This window comes from Chiloscyllium punctatum, chromosome 35, assembly GCF_047496795.1.
Source record: "Chiloscyllium punctatum isolate Juve2018m chromosome 35, sChiPun1.3, whole genome shotgun sequence".
In the NCBI taxonomy this organism is placed as follows: domain Eukaryota; kingdom Metazoa; phylum Chordata; class Chondrichthyes; order Orectolobiformes; family Hemiscylliidae; genus Chiloscyllium; species Chiloscyllium punctatum.
In genome coordinates, this window is record NC_092773.1 from 29,547,166 (window position 1) to 29,555,586 (window position 8,421).

The window sequence follows — 8,421 nt, forward strand, 5'->3', positions numbered from 1 at the left end:
TTCCTTTGTTGGTGCCACTATCAAGCAATCATCTACATACTGCAGAAGCACTGACCCCTGGGTGAGAGCAAGACTCTCCAGACTCCTGCGTCGAGCCTAGTTATATATGGTGGGGGAATCACATTAACCTTGACAAAGTCACGTGAAGGTATACGATTTCCCTTTGAATGAAAACTCGAACCAGAATTAACTGTCTGGATGCACTGGTGCACGAAAGAAGGCATTTGCTAAATCCACAACAGAGAACCATTGTGTCTCCGCTGGAATTTGAGCGCATATAGTAGTTATTGGGAACATTTGGGGCGTGTGTGACAACAGCATTATTGACTGTCTGCAGGTCTTGTACAAACCTCCATTCTTCTGGTTCACCAGGAATGCATGCCTTTTTGACCAGAAAAAAATTGAGGTTCTCACAAGTGAGGTATCACAGGGGATTATCACTGCAGCCTTTAGGGCGGATTCAAAGGCTGGAGTTATTCCTTCTGTGGCCTAGTGTTTTAACGGTTATTGTGCTCTGCAAGGATGATATTCTGACGTTGGGGTTATCTGTATGGGGTCACAGCCCGGTATAAGCCCCACATCAGGTTTGTCCTTTGCCAACAACTCAATCGGGACCATATTTAATCTTGGCTCCGAGACTCGTATCTTAGGGAAACGCCTGGCTGTTCCCTTAGGCTTTTCAGGGCAAGCGGGGGTTCCCTGGCTTGTCCTATCTGCCGGAGTTAGCCAATTTAGTTTCTTCTTATATGTCCGCATATCTGCATTGAACCAGGCACCCACATCGTCCCTGAAGAAAAACCTTTCGTTCTTTGTGCCTTTATCACCCATGGTCCCAAATCCTGCCACCTGTCACCAGATGCCTTCGCCAGTGACACGTGAGGACCAGAGCCTTCCACATCAAAAATTAGCGTCTGCTTGCTGTTACAGATACCTTAGATAAGTTCAGACTGACTGCGCATCTGTGATCACTCCAATAAACTTCGCACAATAACAACTGATCTGGTTTAACCAATCTTATGAACCAATCCTTCTCAAATGGTTCGTCAGGTCCGTCACAGTATATGTGTGCTGTGCGGCACATCTCCAGCAAGAGAATCGGTGATAATAGGATTAGCATGTTTGCTTGCTTCCAGGGTGAGTGAATCGCTCACTGAACTTATCACCCTCTGGCTTAATCGCCACGCATAGATGTACATCAGGTGTCGTGGTACATATTTTACAGCCTGTACTGGTAAATCTTCCCTTTGAATTACCCGCAAGCTCGTCAGAGGACTGAGCAAGTCCAACCCCAGTCTCCCTATGAGACCCCGACCCAGCAGGTTTAAAGAACAAAATTCTGATAACAAGAAGGAGAATTGGAATGTTTCGCCATGGCTAGTTTTGCACAAGAAGGGTGCGGAACATTTCTCCCGCACCATGACTCCTGATGCACCCATTGTGTTCAGGAACATTCACTCATCTTTATTTTCATCGATTGTCTAAACGGGGTTAATTTAAGGACTGAGGAAGTTGACCCTGTATCTTCCAAAAAGGTAATTGATGTACCTTCCACATATAACATAGAGATCGGCATCGACTTATACGCATCATTGTGATTTTGAACAGACTCCACTTTTCGCAATGTCAGCACTCAACATAGAGGTTGGGCATGTCTCAGTGTCCGTAAGATTAGTAGAAGAGAGAAGCAGAAGCGAATCCTCATTGCCAAGCATAAGGGAAAGAGGCTTACCTTGTGGGCTGCCCATCTCCACCTCAGCCTTTCCCTGTCAGTCACCCCGCTGTTCAGCCTCCAGGGCCGATTGAAGCTGTCTGTGTGGGTATTGTCTCGCCGACTAGTCCATTGCTCTGCAAACAAAGGACCCGCCAGATCTACAACTGCCTGCACCCTTACGCTACCTCTTCCTCTTCATCTTCTGCGACCTCCTCCTCTGCCTCTCTCTCTTCCTGCAGCACTTCCCTCCAACGGCTGGGTGATAATTTGCATCATAGTAAGCTGAGCTTTTCGTACTTGCGGTTCCATTTTTAGCTTCCGTTTATCCTTCTCTTCTGAAAGCAATGTTTCAGCATGTATCACATGTTGTTCTATCAAATTCAGCTTTCCCGTGTCCCAGGTGGTACATGTGTCTTTCACCTGTTTTCGTTATTTCATCCTTCATTCCATTGATGAAGCTGTTATTCAGTTGTGCCTCATACGGCATGATTTATGCCGCATTTATGTTGTCAGATGGTCTCACTCCACACCGGGTGTTATGGACTTCAGTGAGGCGCTTTAGGTCCTGGGACCCTGTCTCACTTCCCGTTATTTACAATTTGCTATTTTGGTGATGTCCATTCGCATTGGCAATGCCTCCCTTAAGGCGGTTGCCAGCGCTGCAACAAAAGCTTTAAAGTCTCCGTTCTGCTCCGGTTGTGTGTTGGCTACTCTGGCATGAATGTTTGCGGCTGGCCAGTTATGCTCGATTTTAGTGACATCGGCACCTAGTTTTAATATCAGGAAACGTCTCATCTCATGTGACATGGGACTGAACTCAGTATAGAACTCTGTCACTACTTTGGCGAACTTATTGCCTCCAACCTCGCTTGAGTCAGGCAACTGCCCATCGGCAAATTCCAGATCCTTCATAGTCCATGGCCGGTTCATCAACACTGGACACCGTTCTGGACCTGCAACGTCTAACATTGGAGCTTGCAGAACTGCCTGATTAGTTGATCATTCGCCAGTACCCTCCCTGTCTGACTCACCATCTATCAGTGGTTGATCGCGAAGAGGCCCTTTCCTTCTTAGAGTGGTCATCCTTCATTTGGGCATGTTACTTCAATTGGTTACAGGTATGGTGTCCGATCGTTGATCCAGCAGACCCTGAGGCAGCTTCATTATGTTGTTTTCTGTGCGCGTCTGTGTGTGCGCTGGTGTTTGTACATGTACTTGATCTATCACATAATTGAGATTTCCTTTCCCTATGTCAGCCTCAGCCTTACATGTTATCCAATTCACAGGTTCAATTTTCCCTTCCTTTCTCCTTTTCTCTCTCCTCCAACCTCCACGGCAATATTTCCAGCTATCTATTACTAAACCTTCCTCCCTCTGGTAAAGTACATTCCTTGATCCACAATTCTAACTGCTTTACAGACACCGGACCGTCATTATTGAGCATGTATTGTATTTTTGGGTGGCCATTTCAAGTACTGTGTGGACTCTCCTTTTGTTTGCTCTTGCCGGAGGCAGATTTTAGTTTAACTGGAAAAGTGTTCAACTCTCTCTCTCTCACGCGGTACCATTATCATTTCCCTTTGCCTTGCTTACTTACCTCCGGAGAACCCCTCTCGCATTTGACACGTCCGCCTCAATGCCTTGGTTTTCCTAAACCAAAAAAAACCCAAGTATGCAGTACATCTTTGGTGAGTCCAACTCAGCCAGTGGTGGCTCCAAGTCTAAACCCACCCTTACATGTGCTGTCTCTGAAACACTTTAGAAGCGGCAATCCCTTTCCCTTGGGTTTTGCTCTAATACCACGCGAGAGTTTACTGAAGCATGTTCCTGCTGTATTTATTCTATTAGAATGAATCTGTCTGTAGGATTACATAAGCGACGATTCTAACGCCGACTCTATTCGATTCGCTTGGGCGATCGACCGATTCCCAGCCCTCTCACGCATAAGGGCCAATTCAGCGCTCGATATGAAGCGAAACACCTTCAAGGCACTGCCAACTACGCCTCGTGGGAATCTTCAGAATCCCATCCAGACGCCTGGTCCCGGGACGTTTCCCCAAGTTTACTGTCGTGAAAATTAACTCGACTTGACTCAACTATTGGCAAGAGCAAAGAAAGGAGCTATATTTCAATTCTGCAGATTTGACCCCTGTCCATTCATCTCGATACCTCAATGTAAGGGTTATCTGGGTATTCTTCAGATACTTGCCTCAAATGTGTTTTTTATCACACACTCAATGGCAAAGACTAGGAAAACACTAGTTGTTATTCGATCATTCCCTGGTCTTGGACATATCAGTTCTGCTTGCACTGAGTTCGACTGTCGAAAGGTCGAGTTGTTTGTTTCTCAAACTGATATAGAGACAAACTGACTGTAAAACTCTTCAAAGTATTGTTTTTAAAGCTCAGCACAACATTAAATGTTAGAAAAACATTCTCTTTCAAATTAATTGTAAATGGATAATTTTCCATTACAGTCAGAGAATTCATGGGGACACAGCGATAGATGTCATCTATATGGACTTCAGTCAGGCGTTGGAGAAGGTTTCCCATGGGAGGTTGATTAGCAAGGTTAGATCTAAAGGCATACTGAGAGAACTAGCCATTTGGATACAGAACAGCTGAACCGTAGAAGGCAGAGGATGGTGGTGGAGTGTTGCCTTTCAGACTGGAGGCCTGTGACCAGTGGAGTGCCAAAAGGATCGGTGCTGGGTCCTCTAATTTTCTGCATTTATATGAATGATTTGGCTGTGAGCCCAAGAGGCATAGTCAGTAAGTTTGCAGATGACACCAAAATTGGAGGATTAGTGGGCAGCAAAGAAGGTTACCACAGATTACAGCAGGATCTTGATCAGATAGGCCATAATGCGAGCATAATGCGTAGCCACGGGCAGATCCTATTATCAAAGTTGGTGAACAGATTTCTGCGTTTGTAATTCCATACAGGCGATACCCGTTTAAAGTGATGCACGTTCGTCTGAAGAAGTACAGGTTAGGCAGCATCCAAGGAACAGGAGAAACGACGTTTCGGGCACAAGCCTTTCTTCAGGAATCATGCCCGAAACGTCGATTCTCCTCTTCCTTGGATGCTGCCTGACTTGCTGCGCTTTTCCAGCAACACATTTTTAACGTTGATCTCCAGCATCTGTAGTCCTCACTTTCTCCCCGACTGAAGAACAAGCCCGCCACACTCCAAAGACACATGTACAGAGTTGTGGCTGGGTTGACAAACTGTGCACTGTATTTGGACGATGTCATGATCTTTAGCAATTCAAGGAATGATCACAAAAGACTGTTGGCAGAGCTCTTTGAACGACCACGAGAAGCAAAACTGATGCTAAACATAAATAAAACAGAATTCACGAAAGAGGTGACGTTCTTGTGATGTAAGATCGGTCATGGAAGGTCGATTCCCACCGGAACGTCAAGGCGAAGGCTACATAGTAATTTACATGATCAACTTCGAAGAAAGAGTTTCTTCAATTCTTCAGACTCAGCAGAGTCTGCTAGAAGTTGGTTCCAAAATATATTCGTTTAGTGGCACCGTTAACCGATTTGCTGAATAAGAACACAACATTTCAGTGGACAGTACCATGCCAGGAGACATTCGACCATTTGAAGTCGATATTAACCACCAAACCAGTTGTACCTACACCAAACTTCTCAAAAGCGTTTAAAGTCGCCATCGATGGTAGTGATGTTTGAGTTGGAGCTGTACTTCAACAGGAAAAATAAGCATGGGATTGAACTGCCAGTTGGTTACTTTTCAAAGAAAATCAACATCTCCCAGAGGAAATGCTCCATAATCGAAAAATGACTATTGAGTTTGGTACTGGCTTTACAAATTTAATGTATCTGCCCGAACAATGGTTCAGAAACGGTTATGTACACTGACCACAATCCGCTAAAACGTTTATATATAAGAATATGATACTATTTCATTGGATTCTAACGGTAGAGAATTTCAATATATAAATCGTATATGCTACGTGTCTGTCGAATGTATTCACAGACAGGTTATTGCAGATTAAACTTATGGCATTGAGATGAGATTTGTCTTTATTTAATGTTTTATGTGTGTATATAGGAAAAGGTTAAGGCGATATTATACGAAATTTATCGCTATGCCAGGGTAAAGTATTTTAAAAATAAAATGAAAACATATGTTTATTATGATGGTTCATTTTTCCTGAATAGACGAGGTGCTGTAAACATATTGGTGCATGGCTAAGACTGTTGAAAGCAGCAGAATAACCAGACACTGCAACAAGTGTTATCAAGAATACAAAAGCGTAATACTGGATCGAACAACTCAATTAGTTCATTGCCTAGAGACATAAACATTTCGAGTTGACCACTCAGTTTAAATATTATCCAGAATAAAATATTAATTTCAATTCAAATTTGAATTGTGTCTATTGAAAATCTTAAAAAGGAATGACACAATCAGATGCTCTGGGGTATGATAAGGGTGACATTGAACAGATGAGAGGAGGACTGCCAAGTCCTGCATGTAACAATCTTCTTTAAAAAATATATCTCTGAAAAATACCTTTTCGATCGGTTACATGTGACACAGAATTTCCTAACAAGGAAAAAGAAGACACAGGAAGATCCGAAGAAAAGAACCGACAGCTGCCTGGCTTGGAGAAAAGAAGAGCTGTTTTGTTAAAAATAATTGGGAGTTTTATCTGAATAGCATTATCGAAGGGACGTCACAATGGGTAATAGATATACATTGTCAATCGTGGTTTGTTAATTTTTTACTCTTTTACTTTCGAAATAAAGTTCTTAATTTTTACTTTGCGCAGTTCTTGGCCAATCAAACTTTTGCAGATTTCTGTACGGCATAAATCGTTTCTGTGTTTTATATGAAGCAGGAGGGTTTACCGTGTGTTGTAACGAGTCTAAACAAATTTGGCAATGCAAGTGTACATCTGTTCAGTTCTTTGAGTGCACTGGAAGTTTGCACCATTCGTGACCTGATTGAAGTGATTCTCTCCGCCGTGATCTGAATCCCCAAAAAAGAAAGTGGAAAGCAAACTCTGCCCTCTATCGTAGTTGACAGGATTCGAACCTGCGTGGGAATGCCCCAATGGATTTCAATTCCACCGCCTTAACCACTCGGCCACAACTACATAAGGACACGCCCTGACTGTTGAATTAATCATTTCCAGGTCTTTGTCTCTGGTGAGCTCAGCAGTTATGAATCATTGTTTGGTTTATTTGAATTCAAAAACCACAGCTTTCAAATCGATGAAATGTCGGGACAAAGTGGGTCTGGGTGTTCTACCCCGAGAGGTGGAATCGATATTCAGCTTAAAAGAAAGCGGAAGTTGCAGGAAAGTACTCAGCAGGTCGAGCAGGATCTGGGCTGGGAAAGGGCGGTTCAACGTTTCAGAACTTCTTCAGAAGTTATTCGAACTCCGCTTTCTCCCAGTAGTACTGGCAAACCCCAGTCTGTACCCAGCGTTTTCTATTTTTGTTTCAGATTCTGAAAATCCAAGTTCCTTTACATTAGCCATTAAAACAATACAGAAATTCCATTCTGATTCCGGATTGGATTCCTGTTTGGGGAACATTTTCCTGACCACACTAAAAAACCCGGAGCTGTGCAGGAAAGAAAACAAATGAAGTATGAACCGTGAGAGATCCGACCGTGGGTGGTCCCAAACCACCGACTGTTCGGTTAATGGATGAACGTGTTGACCATTTACGCAACAAAGACGGGTGGGCTGACTCGTTGCACGATCCATGAAACAGGCTTTTCACGAATTCAAACTTCAGCCTGCCCTTCCCGAAGCGATTGTTGTCCTTAATCAGTTTTATTTTTCAAAAACAAATCCTGCGACATTCACTGTAATGACATGGCAACAGTTCTGCACCCTCTGCAAACACATCCATGTCACAGGAACCAACTTTTCTCCAACAGCAGTCTGGCTCGCTTCGAGGGTTTTTCGTAACTTGTGTGTTCCCGAGTTTTCTCGTGATTCTGTAACCGTGGTCTGTTAATAATGATGGGGGAGGGCGCATTGCGGATGGGCCGGTTGGTGTTCTGGAGGAAATGTTGCTACCGATTAGCGTCAGTTTCCAGAGGACTGGGACTGAAAATATTTACTGAAAAACGACATTTGTGTCGAATATATAGACCCTAATCTCAGGTGAACTGTTAATCATTTGACACACAGATGAGGAGGATTTTCTCTCTTTCAGAGGATAGCAAATCTGCAGAATTCTTCACAATCGAGAGCTGTCAAGGCTGGGTATGACCAAGGCTGAGATGGCGAGCCAATTAGTCACTTGGGGAATACAGGGAAACGGGGATAAGGCGGAACTTTGCAGATTAGAATGAACCAAATCAGACATGACCTCATTAAAAGGTGGAGACGACCTGATGGTCCGAATAACTTCCATCTGTTCCAATGTCTTGTCTGTCACTTGGAAACTGCGAAAGACCATTGTGAAGATCGAAATAGCAGGACGTTGAGAAAAGTTGATTGGAGACAAACTGAGTCAACATCATTAGTTGAAAGGAAAAACACACTTGACAACTTTGTCAGAGTTCTTTGATAATATTACATGCCGAGTTGATCAAGTTTTGGTCGGCATTCCATAAGGGACCACATCAAAAGCCATTACACAAGGTAGGAGTTCACGGTGTTGAGAAAAAAAAAGGCCAGGCTTGTCCGTTGTTTACTTAATGGAAGACA

General features: G+C 43.6%; 1 non-coding gene across 1 annotated transcript; it reads right to left on the minus strand.

Moving 5' to 3' along the window:
* Positions 1–6,767: 6,767 nt before the first annotated feature.
* Positions 6,768–6,849, minus strand: trnas-uga (transfer RNA serine (anticodon UGA)). The gene has a single exon. It is a non-coding gene; the product is annotated as a tRNA-Ser (tRNA).
* Positions 6,850–8,421: the final 1,572 nt, after the last annotated feature.